Genomic DNA, 22025 nt, shown 5'->3' on the forward strand with positions numbered 1-22025 from the left:
AGACTCTTCTTTACGTGATGGGTTTTGCCGTACGATAACCCGTTCACATGGCTACAGTCATCACACAAGCATAAATCCACTTTATCCCCTTTTACTTCTCACCAACAGTATAAAATGTGTACACTGTAAGTGACACGGGTTCTAAACGTTATTCTTCACAGTGGTCAAAATTTTCAAGCGTTTCCAGGAATCGTTTTTTTCATGAATATCAACACTGCCATGCATTAGTTGACGTTTATCATTAACTCCAGTCACATTAATATGAACAATAATAACAATTTTATTAATCTTTCTCTTTCAATATAGCAAATTGCTTTTTCTTTAAACGACCAATCTGTCAGGTACAATGTCGGCCATATTTGTTGTCTTTGTATTTAGCGGATCCTACATTTAGAATCTGGTATTTCATAGCGTATTTATAGAATATTAGTAGTTTTCAGCACATTCCCGGATAACGTTCGGATTGACGGATATGTACGAAAGAAGGAGATATTGCACGAAGTTCATTAGAGTGCTAATACCTTAAAAAACGTATCAGAAAAAATTCTTCGTACTGTCTCCGTAGACACTCGTATATTTTCGGCCTAGACCGTCAAGTGTGGAACTTATTCTCGCATGAATATGCAAACAATAATAAAAACTATGCCGTACCCAATGTTTAGGAATTTTGCTTCAATAATATTTTTTAACACGTTTTATGACACTGTCATGTTAGATAGTGATGTTCTGTATTCACAATGCGGGTTATTGAGAACTTCTTTGCAGGGACCTATTTGTTTGTATAGGTCCCTCTTCTTTGATTGCGCATGAATGACCGCCAAGTGGTAAATCGGACTTTTCCAAATTCATTCATTCGTGGTTGTTTTGGCAGCCAGCCAAGTCAGCTTATCTCAAAAAACGGTCTAAGTACTATGGCCTAGGGGCTTCGCCCCAGGCCAAAAAATGGCATCATCCCTCAGTTTTATCCAAACTTAGGATATAAATCAACGAAAGAAAAAAACGATAATAAAAAAATAAAGGTAGCACAAAATTCGAATTATGAAAATATCAATTACATCTGTTTTTCACTGCTTCAGCTAAAGTGACCAATATCCCTTGCTTTTGCTTAATAAATTCTGTTAGAAGACACGAGTGAAGTTTCAAGAGAATATAGGTTGCAGCTTCAAAAGCTACAGAGTTACATCCTCACACATTATACAGATTGTATAAAAAGTGGTATTAGCTTGTGTAAATGGCGTTCCTCTAATTCATTGTCCAAGAAAATTTTAATCACTCACAAATTGAAAACAAAAGATTACTTTTTGTATTTGCAACGACTGGATTTATATGGCGAATAGGACAGTGAAAACACAGTTTGGTAAAGAAACAACAACAACTGATAAACGTATATTGGAAACGGGACGACACGCTGTGCAATAGACTAATTATAGTCCTTGAAAATAAATGATGAAACCATTTATGAAATGAAAATGTAGACAAACGTGTTTACTTTACAGAGTTACATTTCCGTGTCAAAGTTTTCAGAATAAAGTCTAAAAATGTTCAAAATGGCCAGAATATTTTTGAAGAAACACAGTAGTAAAGTAGGATAAATATCAATAATCGCCAGAAACGACTTGATTGTTATCTCTGTGCATCTTCATTAACGCACAAAATGTGTTTACAATCTGCATATATTGCCCCGCGGCAGATGTTTCTTTATTGCATGAAAAAAAAACCTGCAAGACATGTGTACGTTACTTATTATCACAAAGCCTTTATCCAAGTGTAAGTGGTGCGTTTTGTAAGTTTATAAGGTCCTAATGTGATGGAGGTGCTAAATGCAAAATCTTCTATTGCCGTTATATTCCGCTTGAAACACCAGCACATGTACGATTTGTATTATGTGTCATTTGAATGTACATACTAATGCGATCACCAAATCTTTGCATGAAAAGCGAGCCAGTAACATATACCAACATTGGGCATTACAATAAACACCATAATCAATCTACATACAACAACAACGACTGTGTGATTATGAGGCAGGGTGGAGACTGGGCGGACGTCCCGTTTGGGTTGGCGTTTATCAGCGGTTAGATCGGCGATAAGAACCCCTTCATCTGCCAATATAGTAAACACTTAACGTTTTGATCGTTGTTTTTATTCCATTATCTAATGTCTATGATGTGTCAGATGTGTACTTCACGTTTTTTTTAATATGCCTTAAAATGCCGTTTCTTGAGAGGTTGTAAACCAGGCAACATATGTGCTTATTCAAATTAAAGTTTCGGCCAAATTATCTTCTTTAATTTGTTATATTAATATAATATTTACAAAAATGTATTTGGCTTCCACGCTAGTAGAATATATTTCTAAAATGGTAAGAAAAGAAAAACTATTTACCTGAAAAATACTTAACTAAAGACATTCACATCGTATACATGAATAGTGATCACATATCAATACAGTAACGAACGTATTTTACTAATAATCATTAAGTGTTTTTTCACGGTTTTTAATGCGGATACAAATGTAAATGAAATGCATGGTTTGTACTTTCAGAAATCGTTCATCCTGACATAATGACTGACTTATAATTGATCCATGAAGATTTGCCGAATGACAATCAATCGTAGCATTTTTATGTGTTATTTTACTAGCTTGCTGTTAACAAGTGGACACATCGAAATTTATTTTGTCAGTATTATTATATTATTATGCATAATTTATACAGGTCTTAAATGTAAAAGAGCAAACCTTTTTCACGGATATGGTGGAGTTTAAAAAAATATACTAAAGGCGTCCAATGAAGTTGCGCTTGACTATGAGTTAGTTCACATTCGTTCCCGAGCGTTTTTAAATATTGAAATCTAGATTTAGAACCGTTAGTAGCCATTATACAATTCATTGTATATCACAACGACCGCAAAACCATCGCAGAGTGCCACAGTCTGAAGTCCGCGGTGATCGTCGCGTTAACCACCGTGGCCAAATATTTAATTAAAAAAACGTCATCATATGCGAACGTTCTGGCGAAACATCATTTCTACATATATGAGCACGTTCAAATATTCTTTACCAAACATTTTTCATTTTATTACAAGAACACTTTTTATGATTGACTTGAAACGTAAATAACAATTTTATTTTGTTTTCAACATTTAAATTAAGACCAAACATAAGTAAAGGATCGCCAAGTAAAGAAACGCAATTGCAGTGAACAGGTATAACAATTTACCGCTCATCTTAAAAAACTATTTTAAATGAAATCCGCATTAAATACTGTGGATTTAATGATGGTAAAAATATATTAATGACGAGACTGAATAAAAACAACTCAACAAAAAGTACTTTAAAAATGGCCGGTTAACATGTTTTCAAAACGATGGACATGAAGATTTTATGACGTTTTCTGAAAACATTATAATGCTATTCGTGAACTAATAAGTACAGCTTTAGTATGTTTTATCTGTCAAATACACCATCAGGGATATAATATGCTTTGGGGCATGTCAAATGTCCATTGATTTTTCTTGTATTATAGTCTATCAGCCAGATGGGTTGGGGTGGGGGGCAAAACAACACCTATCTAACTTGATTGTATACTCCATATAAAGAAACAAAATGTGTGATAACAATCTCAGTTGGGCAGCTATAAGTTATTATTGAGCTGTTTCTATGGCAAAAACAATATGTTCTCCACTATAGTGGTGGGGGACATACAAATACCAAAAGCTGCCAGTACCAGACTGTTATCAATCATTGTTATATGCTACTGGAATCATCTTCCAAGATATATAGGTGTAGTTTTGCCCCCCTTACTGGTACACCCCACCTCAATTTTGGGTACTTTGTTGAAGGACTATTAAGCAACTTCATCTTTTGAAATCATCTTTTACTGGACGATTGCCTTTTCCTAATTAACTTTATACTGTGGCCAAACTCTTTGGTTTCTTGTGTTTGTTTGGATTATTAGAAGTATAAAGTGATAACCACTACGTACGCTTTACACATTAATATGGTTTCTAAAGCATCGCAATCAGCATGACAGCGGCAGTGTTTCTATAGCTGTGAATGAATGTACACAAACATAAAAAAGCCAGCAACTTTGGTAATCTAATCTTGTAAGTTCAAGCACTGTTCATGAGTAAGTGGTCAACCAGTAACAAGTGCTCATACTTGTGACAGTACATGAGAACTGTTCTTCTTCAGATGTAGAGGTTAAATGGTCGTTACAACTGTTTTATGACCAATCACCACATACCGTTTGTAGACGGGAAATGGATGGATTCCGTGATTCTTAAATACTAGTCCAGCGCTTTACTAACTGACCTAGGCCGCCTAGCCATACCCTTAAAACTATTCCATTTTGATTAAAATTAGTAACTGAAAACATAAGTGCGTCATTCATGTTATAACAAACGATAAAATGGTCAATGTAGTTTCAATTACCTTGCCTTCAAACATTATCTCCAAGAAGTTGCCGGTTTGAGACCCGACGCCCGCAGGCTTGCAGTCAAACTCGTACATGTATCCAAGTGGCTCAGCGTTTTCGTCAGGGAGCAAACGCACTGCAGCCTCGACGTTGTAGTTGCAAACGCAGGCGTAGTCCCCAGCAACCGTTGCCAGAGATACGCAGATCATGAAAAGTAGCGTAAAGTCGGGACACAAACCCCGCACAGTAAATGTTAATTGTAAAAAATGCATAATTTGTGCATTGAAAGCATATTAAAATGTGCATTTTAACTGCAAAGAAGTGCCCATTAACCGTTTTGGAAACTTGACTCCCGGATGTGTCTTTAAGTCACTTGGCTTCTGTGCATTTCACTTAGATCAGAATCAACATAATTTATTAAGTTCCATTTACAATGGCATATATAAAATACTCAATGTTTTAGGGCGTTAATTCATACTTTGGTGCTAAAAGTATTACAATGTAATTGTTATTTATTGTTTTAAAGTTGGCTTTTAAAACAATCTACATTTAATTTAAAATGCAAAACGTAAGAACATTCAATGCATACTTAAAGAAATATTTATTTGTTCCTGAAACCTTCTTTCGTTATTGCCCATATATTGGCATTGAAAGGGTGGATGTTAAATTACACAATTCACAAAAATCCACTTAAACAAGGATTGGATGAATTTCAAACCTAACTTTTTCGGCTGATTGAGTATAGGAGCTGGGCTTTAGAAATTCAGATAATTTTAGTTCATTTTAGAAATACAATTACACTGACGAACTTCTGGCCTTGAAATGATAAATCATATTTTAGTAAACTATCACCACGTGGTGTGCACTAGATATAAGAGATCTATGTTCTGAACCAGCCATATCTCTGTGCGCAGGTTTGCCTTCGGCTTCATTTTAAAGGGGCCGTTTAACAGATTTTGGCATGTATTGAAGCATGTCATTTAATGCTTTATATTGATAAATTTAAACATTTGACCTAAAAATCTCCAGTAAAAAAACACACAAGAATACAATTAAAAAAAAAATAAAATTAAAAAAGTAACCCTCAACAGTGCTCGAACCACTGACCCCTGGAGTAAAAAGTCTCCCGCCTAGACCACTCGATCATCCATGCTCATGCTTAGAGCGGATGTATTTTTTACCTATATAAGCAATCCTCGTAGTTTCCCAAAATATAACTACAGCAACAGAACTTTCCAAATTATTCAATCGTTTCGCGTCGCACGACGCTTTATAATTTTCAGGTTTTCAAATCGTCAAAGGATGCATATAATGGATATTAAAGAGTATGGTACATGGTCAGTTTTATTATTTCCTCAAAAATGTCATAACAAAAACGAAAATTTGCGAATCTGAAACAACTTTTTTTAATTTTGTCAATTTACCAAAACGTTAAAGGGCCCCTTTAAAGCAGGACTTTATTAAGAAAAAAAATACTTTAATAACTGACTGAAACTGTTGGAAATATTTGTTTCGGATTTAAAGAATAATAATCGTTTTAAAGAGGGTGGGGTCGTAGTCTTATATATAATTTAAATTACTTTATTCCGCACAGCTTTGTCAATTTATCAAGAACAACACATGTCCTTGGTTCATGTATTTAAAGAAATTATTCAGACCTGAATACTGCTTCATTAACTTGATTGTTTGTGCTAAATGCGTGTGTTAGGGTTTACTCAATCCTTTATTTAAGCAATCAGAATATAAATTTTACATTGTATTAGTTCCGGACACGATGATCACCTAGAGGTCAGATAGTCGTTATGATAATATGCCACTCTTTATTTGAAAGAACCGAACTGTTGGTAATTAAATGGTAGTTGAAATCATAGATTGACCCAAATGTGATCAGAGTGTACCCCGATTAATTCTATATGTATCTTATTATTAAGTTTTAAATAATGATAAACAAATAAATAAAATGGGTTTACATAGTGATTAAAGTAGCCTTTGTGTGTTTGATAAATTCATCCATATTTTAACAAGACCATTTTTAATTCAAATAAAATGTAAAATAAAAAGAACGCGTCTTCCCTAAGCGTAATACATGCATTACTATACATTAAGCTGTCAAGTTTGATGTGTGCATTTCTTTGTAATTATAATGTTTATTGACAGTGTTAAAAAAACATCTCTATTTTGCAATACAGCTGAAGTTAAACAACTGTAATTAAAAGAATTCAATATCGATAAATATAAGCAATGTTTTGATCAAAACACAAGATATGTATCTACTGTAGTATTATTAATGCGACATATTTTTTTTTTTATGTTTTAAGGACAAAAAGAAGGTTATAAACAAAGACAATCCACACAAAGATACAGACAGAGACTTGGTAACAAAGGATCAGTTTTCAACAATCATAAACTTATCTTCCAGGGATTTAACATTTAATGAAAAAGAAATTCTATCAAAAGGTTTAAAATTCATACCTACAACTAACAAATATGACATCACAAAACTGCAAAGCGATCTCTGTGAGTGGGAAAGACGCATGCGTCTTAAAGAGTATTTCCATGATAAACAAAATGATCAGGAGAAAGATAATATCAAACCATGGATGAAGAAAAAAAGTAGATTTACACCAACACCTGGGAGAGAAAAAAGTCTTGATACATATATTGACGCGGTAAAACGAGAGATACTATATGGACTTAAAGACAGAGTTCAGTCAAATATAAGTGACAAAGAATCAAAGGCCTTACAAAGCTTGCTGAATGATTCAAGTATAATCATTCGACCCGCAGACAAAGGATCAGGAGTTGTGGTCGTTAATACCGAGGACTATATCAAAAATCTGGAGAAGGAAATGAATGAATGTGATTCTTATGAAAAAAAACAACGGAAAGTGTAAACATGAAGCAAGCAGGGCGGTTAAAAAGGTAGCAAATAAATTATATAGAGACGGCCTTATTGACCAGGAACTGAAAGATTACTTAATACCAAAACACCCCCAAGAAGCAAAGTTAAAAGGAAATCCAAAAATCCATAAAAATAACAATCCATACCGGACAATAGTGAATGGCATTAGGACGGCCACAGAAAACATGGCAGAAATTGCAGAGAAAGAGTTGAATGAGTTTGTAGAAACAACACCAAGTTATATTAAAGATACAACAGATTTTCTGACAAAACTGCAAGAAATCCCCAATGAAATTCCAGAAAATACAATGCTTTTCTGCTTTGATGTTATCAAACTTTATCCATCCATTCCTAAACAAAAAGGCTTAGAGGCATGTAGAGAAGCACTTGAAACTAGAACAGACAAAACCATCCTTTCAAAAGCAATAGAAGAAATGATAACCACCGTTCTTGACAACAATATTATAACATTCAATGGGACTGAGTATAAACAAAGAAAAGGAGTTGCCATAGGCTCAAAGTTGGGGAGGAATTTTGCATGTGCCTATATGCGTAAATGGGATGAAGAACTAATGAAGAATGAGTTCATACCAATCTTTTACAAAAGATACATCGACGATGGATTTGGATTTTGGACACATGGACTGGAAAAACTTAATGAGTTCCTTATGTTTGCAAACCAGATTGATGAAAGTATTCAAGTAGAAATGAGAGTTGGTGGGAAAGAAATAGAATTTCTGGATACTATCGTGAAGATAGAAGATAGGAAAGTAATAACATCTTTATACACAAAACCCTCAGACAAGCACATGTATTTAAACTACAAATCAAGCCATCCAAGAAAAACAAAAGAAGCCATTCCATATAGTCAAGCCATTAGACTGAAAAGAATCTGTTCTAAAGATACAGATTATCAGGTCCATAAGAAAAAATTAAAACACTATCTTCGTAGACGTGGCTATAGCGGAAAGATCATTGACAGGCAATTTGATCGAGCAGACAAGCTGGATAGGGATGCTCTTTTGAAACCAAGTGAAGACAAGAAGAAAAACATGAAAAGAGTTCCACTTGTACTTACGTACTCGAAAAAACTACCACGCATACACGATATTGTGAAAAAGCACCTACCTCTACTGCACGAGTCGAATAGAATGAAGGAAGTCTTTAATGAAATGCCTATTGTTGCATACAGACGAGACAAGAACATAGCAGATATATTAGTGCATGAAAAAACCAATCGTACTATGACAAGGGAGGTCAATCCAGTAGAAAGATGCACCAAAAAGTGTGTAGTGTGTGACATGCTAACAAGGGGGTTGCACAACCGTGGAGGGGTGAGTGGAGTGACCATTAGCAAAAGGCAGACCTGTGAAGCATGTAACGTCATCTATGGAATAAACTGTATACAGTGTGGCAAAATAGTTTATGTGGGGGAGACATCACGCTCACTAAAAGAACGATTAAAGGAGCATGAGGCAGATACAAGGCACCACAGAAGCAAACCTGTTGCTGAGCATTTTAACTCCGGACAACATAGTGTAGAAGACATGGGAGTATGTGTTTTACAAAATATTAGAGACAATTCGGATTACTACCGCAAGATAAAAGAACTTAACTGGATTCAATTGTTAAAGACAGAAGTTCCAAATGGACTTAACACAAAAGCAGCTTCCGATTTAGTATGGCAGAATTATAGGCGATAGTGTAGGCCAATACGAGATTCGTGTAGACAGTTTAAGTAACGATAACTATTTTCAAAATGCATAATTCTCCAACAATAGTGCATGCGAGCGTAAGTATGTGAGAGGGTGGATATGTATGTGTGTATATATGAGTATATGTGTGGGTGTGTATATATATATGTATATGTGTATGTATGTACACATGTAGGTGTTTATTTGTGTACCTGTAATTATATGTGCAAGTATATGAGTGAATATGTAAATGTGTGAAGGAATGCGTATATATGTGTGCATATGTATGAACACAATACATTAGAATTTAACTTCATTTAAAAGATTGGAATTAAAATTATTATAAATAATTAATTATTAATCATTTCAATTTGTTTAAATGTTGATAAATATAGTCAATAAGAATTAGTGTTGAGATATTATAGTAATAGTGCTGACTACAAAATAAGAATTTTGATTTTGTGAATATTTTTTTTAGGTTGGTACAGTAAATATCTATATTATTATTATAGTTATTATTGTTATCATTAATATAGTTATTATTATTGATATAACAATATGATGTTATTGTAATACTTTTTATTATCAAATTCAATTTGGAAAATTACAATGGGCATGAATTTCTGATCAAGTATAAGAACCATACAACGAAATGTCATGTATATTATGTATTTTGGCGCAATTGTATATCGCATGGTAAAGTACGACGTCATGACGTCATTTCCTGTCATATTTGACGTTGTAAAACATTTACTTTATTGGTGTATACGACAGTTATAACTATGTAGTGAATTCGTATTTGTAAACTTTGATAAAGCCCGTTTGGGCGAAATATTAATAAAAGAGTGTTTTTACTATGAAATATTTTTTTTATTTTCATAAAATCCCATTCACACTATTTTACAGTGATATTTGATATAGGAGGATATATGAGGACAAAATAAAACTGCGTGAAAATACGACAACGAAATGCGGAAAATAATTATTGATTTATACAGCCTTACCGAAGCATATCCATATTTTGAAAAACGAAGATTTAACACGAGGTGTCTTGCAATAGATTGATAAGATACCAGCGCATCATTATTATTCTAATAAAGTAAGTTGACCTCGTACGACCTTTATTAATTAATCATAAATTAGGACAAGACACAGTTTGTGTCGTCATTTATTTACGACAAACTCAGAGGAGATAAGTGAGACCATTTAATACTGTAGATAAAAAGCAAAGAGATGGAATAGATGAGAGTCCAGTATATCTCCATTTATATACTTTTAAATCTCTGGCACACATACACTGAAAAACATGCATAACCGCTCTTATGGGCATCTTAACATGCAAAAACGAATTGAAATCGGTCGAAAGTTATCGATTTGAAAATAATTAATAGTGAAGTTTCAATACTCGCAATAGCACGTCATGTTACGCGGGAAAATTGTCATTTCTTTCGCAGTAACGTATATATTCCATTCACATGTTGAGTGTTCTTACATTTACATAATAAAATGCATTTCTTGGCGCACAGTTTTAATGAAATCAAGCAAACGAAATTCATAAACGGAAAAAAATGATTAAAATGACGCTGACTTATTACATGTATGGTCAATGCGTGTCAACCGAAGTTGTTGATAATGTTTATTCGCTCAAGAACAACTTTCAAGCTGAAAATGAACCAATCAAAAACAGAAATCATTGTATACGGAACAAGGCAACAATTATCTAAAATGTCCATATCAAGTGTGAGTGTTGGAGGATGCATGGTTAAGTTAGTAGACCGTGTGAGAGATCTTGGTGTTACAATGACCAACACTCTTAACATTGACCTTCACATCACAAAGAAGTACCAAATTGCCCAAATGCAATTGCGTAATTTAAAAGCTATACGCAGGCATTTGACACAGAAGTCAGCGGAGGTATTAGTGCATGGTCTTTTACACTCCCATATTGACTTTTGCAATGGTTTATTCACCGATCTACCAGCTTACCAAATTCAAAAGCTTCAGCGGACTCAAAATGCCGCAAGAGTGGTCCTGAAAGCGTCATTTGATCAACCAATTACTGAACTCTTGAAACAACTCCACTGGCTACCAGTAAAAGCTAGAATCATGTATAAAGTCCTGGTTATGGTCTTTCGTGTTGTCCATGGCTATGCTCCATTGTTATTCCCAGGAGGCGAACTAAGATGGCGGATAGATCTTTAGCTGTTGTTGGCCCGAAGTGGTGGAACAATCTACCAAGCCACTTAAAAATCATTGACAATGAGGGCTGTTTTAGATCAAGACTTAAAACTCATTTGTTCAATCTTTTTCACGGATAACCAATGTGCAGTGTTTGTGAAGCGCAATAGAATATTTTATAATAATTTTTGCGCTATAAAAGTGACATGTATTTGTATTTGTATGTAACGCAAACGCTATTTTCCTAAGGGATCGCCGAAACCCAAACCCCAATTTTATAAACCATCCTACCCAGTCTACTCTAACACATAGACTCGTCCACTATACAAAACAACTGCCCGTGCAAATTGTCGGTCTTTTACTAGCTCGTCGCATCACAGGGTATGTCGCGCTATGGTTTACAAGTTTACATTTACCACCCACCCTCCCACTTAATTTTTTATTGTAACACGATGCTTGCCAGATTTTTGTTATATTCCAGTGTTGTCGAGAATAACGCGCTCCATTAGAAACCCACATCGTCATGGCTGGGACTTAACAGCGTACGGCACACCGTCAGTCTGTCCAATGGTCTACTTAGTTCGGCCCCCGACGACAGGTTCCTGCGTAATTGACTGTACCAGTGTTAGAGAATTTGCAAGACTTTGATCAGTAAACTTTTGTTAATATTGGTTGTTTTCGGGTACAGTTTTCCAGAGTTATTTAACATTCAGTGAAGTTTTATCTCTGTTTTTTACTCTGGCCTTGAAAACACCATTTTAGGATAACGAATAGAAGTGATGTATAGGCACAGTTTCCACGAACACACTTCCCGCTTGTCACGGGGAATAGACATAATGTACTTAAATTTCCCGCCGTTCTCGGGGGAACCTGTATAATACCTAGACAAAACCATGGTAGAGACCGGTTCAGCCTTGATCTTAGATCCTCTCGGCTTGTCCCACTGTTGCGGACATGAGGTGCTTGACGGCTGGCTTGGCACATCAGTAAGGTCGTCTAAAATCCAGTCTGTTAACTTTAACACCACTGCCAGCAGATGAGAGCATTCTCCAACAATCCTGCACATAAATTACAATGCAAATAATACATCTAAATTAATAAAAACATACATATTAACAATATTAATATAACTGCTAAAAAGAAATACAGATTGAAAATGAATCGTGTCTATTAAATTTTGTGAATCTAACGATCATTATATAATAAGTATAAATAACAAGTATAATAGTCATTTCAAATCAAGATCGGGTGTTTTAAGTCAATCACTAGAAAAATTGCCATAATATATGCCTATTGATACATGCGCGAATTGTCGTTCATATGAAGTGATAATATATGTTATAACAGTATATAAACAAACATCAATATGTTTCTTGTAACTAGTTAAGAGCTTACCCTGCCTTACAACTACAATGTGCGATCGTAATTGCAGTTTTGGACATCGTGAAATTCACTGTATGGGGATCCTCACCCTTTCGTTGACTTCTGAAAATACGGGATTTGACGTCGATTTCATCATTATTTCCCCTAAAAATTCGGACAGAGTCAATGTACGACTCATTAGCAAATTTTCTTCCTTGAATTCGTTGACGTAGAGAGCATCTATACGGCAAAAAATGTTCACCAAAATCATCGGGAATATCGCTTAACCGTATCATAGACGCCATTTTGCGTTTAGCTTGTCTAGGTTTTCTAACCGCTTAGTCACGTGATTAGGTGAGCGATCGTCTCCCAGGCGTCATGTCAATTGATCCCAGCCTTAACATTATTATGCCAAACCTTTAAGATAATAAATTGCGTAGTTAAACTGTTTGGCGTTTGTCGTTGAATAACTGCCAATTATGTAAAGTTTGTGTCACGTTATTTAGATTGATTTGTGTTGGACGTGTAGTTCTTCGATATTACCATGTGTATAATTATATTGTTTTGAACTTAGAGTTATTCCATATTACAAATGCGCCATTGTATTGTGATGGATTGTAAAATACTTTGTAGTATTTCATCAGGATGATATAGTAGCACGGAGAAGTACATTATATAAATATTACATGGCTGACAGCGTGACAGTAAATTTGTCAACTTGAGGAAATACTGTCAACCGAGGCGAAGCCAAGGTTGACAGTATTTTTCCGAAAGTTGACAAATTTACTGTCACCCTGTCAGACATGTAATATTAATTTTATTATACCGAATAAAGTATTCAAAAATGAACAATTTATATGAACCATGAACAATTTTAATATTCAATAATTGAATTTAATTTCAGCAATGAACAACCATTAATATGTTGAGTGGTTCAGATTTACGGGCAGAGCAAAATGATCTACGCTTTATTCGGCACCGACCTAGTAATCAATTTATCACATCAATTTTCTTAGTCGTCAATTATTTCTTTAAAAATATAGATCTATTACAGAACCAGTTTTCCGTATTTTATTTTCATCGCTTGATTACGCAATTTATGACGTACTTGTGTGACGTCATTTCGGTGACGAAACATTTTGGGACAACAATATGGACGTGGTGTTTTTTTTATTACAGTAAAATATTTGTTTAAAGCATCGAACGAATCCAAAACGTATTTCGGATTGTGTGTTTGTCATGCATAACACCTTAAGAACAGACACTGGAAGTGTATATCGTTGTAACTTTATTGTTATTAGCATTTGATTAAAGTTGCCTTTGAGGTAAGCGTGTCGTTTACAGTAATCAGTATACTAAATTGATTTTCTTTTTGACTCCTGTCAAAGCTAAAATAATGGCATTAATCTATTCTACAGCACAGTTTCAGCTGCAATCGATATTTTATTTTATGCTTTCCGGTGGTTTATAGAGAAATATCAGTGAATTAAAACTGATAATTTCACTGTTTCAAACAGTAAAAATTATCAGTGAAAATTCTCGATAATTTTCACTGTTTACTGTGAAATAACGTCATTTTTTGATGAAATGACGTCATTATCCCAGCGAAATTCTTTAGTTAAACTCTTTAACAATGTATATAAACTGTGAAAAAAGCATAAAATAAAAAGAAAATTTGTTGGATTCGGTGGAATATCGATTATAATTCACTCGTGATCATAGAAAATATATATTTTCACTCGTGGCTGCGCCACTATTGAAAATATTATTTTCTATGATCACTCGTGAATTAAAATCGATAATCCACCGAATCCAACAAATATCCTCTATTTAATTATCCAAATACAACGGACACGCAAAACTGCGTACTGCGCATGCGCGAATGGGACAGTATAATTTTCGAACATTCCGCACGTGATTGCTAAGGCAGCGGGATACAGTATTTTTTTGTCAGTAAATGTTTTCCCGCTGGTGGCACGTGATTGCTATGGCAGCGGGATACAGTATATTTTGGACAGTAAATTTATTCCCGCTGGGTCTGACAGTATTTCTATGTCACGATGGCCTATGGGAGTTTAGCATTGTAAATAAAAGTGAGGTATAATAATCAAAAATGACATTTTTACGCCCGATTAATAAAACATGTTCAAACAATAGCTCAAACAGCCGGATTTTAGGGATAATTTTGAGCGCGATAGTTGCAGTTTAGGTTAAATATTAAGTACTATAATCATAAATACTTAAGTGCTATTGTTGTGTTTTTATACTTAACATGTTTACCGTTCAATATCTTTCATTTCAAGTACATGCTATCACAGTTAACTGCACATATTGACAAACATGATAAAACAGAAAATGCAGATGAATATGTTTATACAGAAATCCACGTGTACATTAAACCATGTTCATTTGCGAACTATTATTATGCCGAAGAAAAAATTAAACTTTGAAAAATAATAGTTCAGGTTTAAATTGATAATCGATGACAACAATATAGAATTCCACTTTTATGAAAATTCAAGCGCGCTGTTGTGTGACAGCTTTAATACATGATTTTGTATTCCGTTATGTATGTGCAAAACTTCACCACTAGGTATAAGACTTGTATTAACTATGCATATTTTTTAGTTTAAACCTTTTTTTTAGCTCGATTGCATCGGAAGCCTAAGGCTTATATAAACGCTCTCGAGTCCGTTTCCTGGGCCTAGAACCAGTTCTTGTTGTCTTTGGTGTCTTTGGGAGAGATCTAAAGAACGCTCCAACGGTGGAGGTCGAACCCGTGACCTCCCGGTCGCTAGGCGGACACCATATCCATTACACCACGGCGACTATGCATATGCATAGTAGAATAATGACGCAACAAATTATCGCATTGTCGTGTATACTTGTTAACAGCATAATTCAGTTTCAACGATCTGTTGTCATTTGGTATATCTATATGGATCGATGTTCAGCCAATCAAATTGTCAGTAGAAGGGTGAAATATTTCCGGTGGTTTGGACGTGACATCTGAAAGTACAAAACATGCATTCAATTTACACGAATATCCGCATTTGGAATCTTGTAAAAACATACTTACGTTTTTGGTTATGCTTTTTACAGTTCAGTTGTATTTCTTTACACACGAATATTAGGATGCGTTCTACGCATTGGGCCGCAAAATGCATTTTGGTTTTTGTATATATTTTTGATACAATGGATTATAAAAGTCGTTTTTACTAACACTATACTTTGAATAAACAAAATTTCGTGTTAAAGTTAACCATTGCTCAAGAAACAACATTTTAAAATACCTTTTAAACAACGTGAAGAACACGTCTGAGATACTTAATAATACAATAAATAGCAATCTAGACGAGAAGTATTTACTATATTGGCATATGTAGGGGTGTCTGTTCTCAAGCGGACCGGAGAGGAATGGCAACCCACACGGTACGTCCGTCCACTCTCCACCCTGCTTCATAATCACACAGTCGTTGATGTCGTGTGTAACTTGACAATGACTATTGAAGTCGGACCCAAAGTTCGTGTATGTCACTGGGTCGCCTTTAATGTAAAAAGCTTTGGTAATTTGCATTGTCTAAACATTTAAATGACACAGAAGCTACGAAAACATTCGTAACATATTAATTGCATTTTTAATAACAGCCTGAATTATACAAAGTTATCATAAGAACGTTTTATCAAAGCTTATTGTGTTCCTAAATCTACAATATGCAGATTGTTTTTTGGCAATACCAAAACAACTAAATATCTTCCAAGTAAAAACGGAATATATTATAAATTTCTTTGCTAGGATTGTGTACTAACAAACTTAAACGAGTCAATCCTACCGGATAGCCATGCCCACTTTCCTTCGGCGGTCGCCCCATCTAGCGTGGAATCAGTTAAACCAAGCCAGATCGATTGCACATAATGGTGATTGTCAAGACACCGCACCAAGTAGTCCTGTTCTGCCTTGTTTGACACGTGGAAAAGGTAACCTCCACCAGCATCTAGGAACGCATGTTTACGTGGTTTTAATTTTACCTTTCGTGATGTAAGGTACATCTAAACAAACATTTGAGTACAGTCTAACATTTTTCCATAGAAAATATAAAAAAGACTTTTATCAAATCTCCACTTTTATTTTGGTTTTATAAATATCGACTTAAACAGGCATATTTTGTATTTTCAAAAATCAAGAGGTATATAGGTATAATGTCGTTCATCTGAGATTTCGAACCCCGGAAGAGATATCATAAGAACACATTTTATGAGCATATTCCATTGAGATTGGGCAAACAAAATGTGACTTCTAGAGATTTCGCAATTGCAAACTACAGCCTTGAAATAAAACTTGCTCCACACTGGCTCCACCATTTTTCCGACTTACGACAATCATTTTCGAACTCGGCAAAGATATCGTTAAAATAAGTAATCCCAATGGCATGATTTGAACATACAAGAAAGAGAACCGCTATACGATGCAACATGACGAATACTATGGGTATTGACATTTCAAAGAAGATTTTTAAGTTTTCACTACATTTATATAAGGAGAACAAGTAACGCACAGAGCGGGGCAAGTTTTGACACCATGGGCATTATATGAGCACATTTGAAAGCATAAAATGTTATATGATCAATACCAAACCTATGTGGCTTTTTGTAGCAGAAGAGCTTTGTTCAGTTGTAATTATATACGTGTACAGGGAATTTTACGAGAAATGGTTATTTACAGAACGAACCAGTTTTGACCCAAAATGCATTATTAGAGAAAAATCTTTTTAGACAACCAACATATGATGTTATGTGCCAAACACCAAACCTCTAGGCATTGGGGTCTTAGGGCAGTTTTTTTTACATGTTACGTGTTCACTATATGCATATTGGAATATAATGATACCCAGAGTGCTGCGCCAATGGGCATGATCTAAACAAAATGTGTAGAGGACTACAATACCATCCCACATGACAAATATTACACCTCTGGAAATCAAACAAAATAGAGCAACATCTTACGACGAAGCGTTCATTTGATTAACGTTTCATGATTTCCTTTAAAAAACTGGCATTAAATGCAATTGCGTAATTTAAAAGCTATACGCAGGCATTTGACACAGAAGTCAGCGGAGGTATTAGTGCATGGTCTTTTACACTCCCATATTGACTTTTGCAATGGTTTATTCACCGATCTACCAGCTTACCAAATTCAAAAGCTTCAGCGGACTCAAAATGCCGCAAGAGTGGTCCTGAAAGCGTCATTTGATCAACCAATTACTGAACTCTTGAAACAACTCCACTGGCTACCAGTAAAAGCTAGAATCATGTATAAAGTCCTGGTTATGGTCTTTCGTGTTGTCCATGGCTATGCTCCATTGTTATTCCCAGGAGGCGAACTAAGATGGCGGATAGATCTTTAGCTGTTGTTGGCCCGAAGTGGTGGAACAATCTACCAAGCCACTTAAAAATCATTGACAATGAGGGCTGTTTTAGATCAAGACTTAAAACTCATTTGTTCAATCTTTTTCACGGATAACCAATGTGCAGTGTTTGTGAAGCGCAATAGAATATTTTATAATAATTTTTGCGCTATAAAAGTGACATGTATTTGTATTTGTATGTAACGCAAACGCTATTTTCCTAAGGGATCGCCGAAACCCAAACCCCAATTTTATAAACCATCCTACCCAGTCTACTCTAACACATAGACTCGTCCACTATACAAAACCACTGCCCGTGCAAATTGTCGGTCTTTTACTAGCTCGTCGCATCACAGGGTATGTCGCGCTATGGTTTACAAGTTTACATTTACCACCCACCCTCCCACTTAATTTTTTTATTGTAACACGATGCTTGCCAGATTTTTGTTATATTCCAGTGTTGACGAGAATAACGAGCTCCATTAGAAACCCACATCGTCATGGCTGGGACTTAACAGCGTACGGCACACCGTCAGTCTGTCCAATGGTCTACTTAGTTCGGCCCCCGACGACAGGTTCCTGCGTAATTGACTGTACCAGTGTTAGAGAATTTGCAAGACTTTGATCAGTAAACTTTTGTTAATATTGGTTGTTTTCGGGTACAGTTTTCCAGAGTTATTTAACATTCAGTGAAGTTTTATCTCTGTTTTTTACTCTGGCCTTGAAAACACCATTTTAGGATAACGAATAGAAGTGATGTATAGGCACAGTTTCCACGAACACACTTCCCGCTTGTCACGGGGAATAGACATAATGTACTTAAATTTCCCGCCGTTCTCGGGGGAACCTGTATAATACCTAGACAAAACCATGGTAGAGACCGGTTCAGCCTTGATCTTAGATCCTCTCGGCTTGTCCCACTGTTGCGGACATGAGGTGCTTGACGGCTGGCTTGGCACATCAGTAAGGTCGTCTAAAATCCAGTCTGTTAACTTTAACACCACTGCCAGCAGATGAGAGCATTCTCCAACAATCCTGCACATAAATAACAATGCAAATAATACATCTAAATTAATAAAAACATACATATTAACAATATTAATATAACTGCTAAAAAGAAATACAGATTGAAAATGAATCGTGTCTATTAAATTTTGTGAATCTAACGATCATTATATAATAAGTATAAATAACAAGTATAATAGTCATTTCAAATCAAGATCGGGTGTTTTAAGTCAATCACTAGAAAAATTGCCATAATATATGCCTATTGATACATGCGCGAATTGTCGTTCATATGAAGTGATAATATATGTTATAACAGTATATAAACAAACATCAATATGTTTCTTGTAACTAGTTAAGAGCTTACCCTGCCTTACAACTACAATGTGCGATCGTAATTGCAGTTTTGGACATCGTGAAATTCACTGTATGGGGATCCTCACCCTTTCGTTGACTTCTGAAAATACGGGATTTGACGTCGATTTCATCATTATTTCCCCTAAAAATTCGGACAGAGTCAATGTACGACTCATTAGCAAATTTTCTTCCTTGAATTCGTTGACGTAGAGAGCATCTATACGGCAAAAAATGTTCACCAAAATCATCGGGAATATCGCTTAACCGTATCATAGACGCCATTTTGCGTTTAGCTTGTCTAGGTTTTCTAACCGCTTAGTCACGTGATTAGGTGAGCGATCGTCTCCCAGGCGTCATGTCAATTGATCCCAGCCTTATCATTATTATGCCAAACCTTTAAGATAATAAATTGCGTAGTTAAACTGTTTGGCGTTTGTCGTTGAATAACTGCCAATTATGTAAAGTTTGTGTCACGTTATTTAGATTGATTTGTGTTGGACGTGTAGTTCTTCGATATTACCATGTGTATAATTATATTGTTTTGAACTTAGAGTTATTCCATATTACAAATGCGCCATTGTATTGTGATGGATTGTAAAATACTTTGTAGTATTTCATCAGGATGATATAGTAGCACGGAGAAGTACATTATATAAATATTACATGGCTGACAGGGTGACAGTAAATTTGTCAACTTGAGGAAATACTGTCAACCGAGGCGAAGCCAAGGTTGACAGTATTTTTCCGAAAGTTGACAAATTTACTGTCACCCTGTCAGACATGTAATATTAATTTTATTATACCGAATAAAGTATTCAAAAATGAACAATTTATATGAACCATGAACAATTTTAATATTCAATAATTGAATTTAATTTCAGCAATGAACAACCATTAATATGTTGAGTGGTTCAGATTTACGGGCAGAGCAAAATGAACTACGCTTTATTCGGCACCGACCTAGTAATCAATTTATCCCATCAATTTTCTTAGTCGTCAATTATTTCTTTAAAAATATAGATCTATTACAGAACCAGTTTTCCGTATTTTATTTTTATCGCTTGATTACGCAATTTATGACGTACTTGTGTGACGTCATTTCGGTGACGAAACATTTTGGGACAACAATATGGACGTGGTGTTTTTTTTATTACAGTAAAATATTTGTTTAAAGCATCGAACGAATCCAAAACGTATTTCGGATTGTGTGTTTGTCATGCATAACACCTTAAGAACAGACACTGGAAGTGTATATCGTTGTAACTTTATTGTTATTAGCATTTGATTAAAGTTGCCTTTGAGGTAAGCGTGTCGTTTACAGTAATCAGTATACTAAATTGATTTTCTTTTTTACTCCTGTCAAAGCTAAAATAATGGCATTAATCTATACTACAGCACAGTTTCAGCTGCAATCGATATTTTATTTTATGCTTTCCGGTGGTTTATAGAGAAATATCAGTGAATTAAAACTGATAATTTCACTGTTTCAAACAATAAAAATTATCAGTGAAAATTCTCGATAATTTTCACTGTTTACTGTGAAATAACGTCATTTTTTGATGAAATGACGTCATTATCCCAGCGAAATTCTTTAGTTAAACTCTTTAACAATGTATATAAACTGTGAAAAAAGCATAAAATAAAAAGAAAATTTGTTGGATTCGGTGATCATAGAAAATATATATTTTCACTCGTGGCTGCGCCACTATTGAAAATATTATTTTCTATGATCACTCGTGAATTAAAATCGATAATCCACCGAATCCAACAAATATCCTCTATTTAATTATCCAAATACAACGGACACGCAAAACTGCGTACTGCGCATGCGCGAATGGGACAGTATAATTTTCGAACATTCCGCACGTGATTGCTAAGGCAGCGGGATACAGTATTTTTTTGTCAGTAAATGTTTTCCCGCTGGTGGCACGTGATTGCTATGGCAGCGGGATACAGTATATTTTGGACAGTAAATTTATTCCCGCTGGGTCTGACAGTATTTCTATGTCACGATGGCCTATGGGAGTTTAGCATTGTAAATAAAAGTGAGGTATAATAATCAAAAATGACATTTTTACGCCCGATTAATAAAACATGTTCAAACAATAGCTCAAACAGCCGGATTTTAGGGATAATTTTGAGCGCGATAGTTGCAGTTTAGGTTAAATATTAAGTACTATAATCATAAATACTTAAGTGCTATTGTTGTGTTTTTATTCTTAACATGCTTACCGTTCAATATCTTTCATTTCAAGTACATGCTATCACAGTTAACTGCACATATTGACAAACATGATAAAACAGAACATGCAGATGAATATGTTTATACAGAAATCCACGTGTACATTAAACCATGTTCATTTGCGAACTATTATTATGCCGAAGAAAAAATTAAACTTTGAAAAATAATAGTTCAGGTTTAAATTGATAATCGATGACAACAATATAGAATTCCACTTTTATGAAAATTCAAGCGCGCTGTTGTGTGACAGCTTTAATACATGATTTTGTATTCCGTTATGTATGTGCAAAACTTCACCACTAGGTATAAGACTTGTATTAACTATGCATATTTTTTAGTTTAAACCTTTTTTTTAGCTCGATTGCATCGAAAGCCTAAGGCTTATATAAACGCTCTCGAGTCCGTTTCCTGGGCCTAGAACCAGTTCTTGTTGTCTTTGGTGTCTTTGGGAGAGATCTAAAGA

The sequence above is a fragment of the Dreissena polymorpha genome, chromosome 5 (genome assembly GCF_020536995.1).
Source record: "Dreissena polymorpha isolate Duluth1 chromosome 5, UMN_Dpol_1.0, whole genome shotgun sequence".
In the NCBI taxonomy this organism is placed as follows: Eukaryota; Metazoa; Mollusca; class Bivalvia; order Myida; family Dreissenidae; genus Dreissena; species Dreissena polymorpha.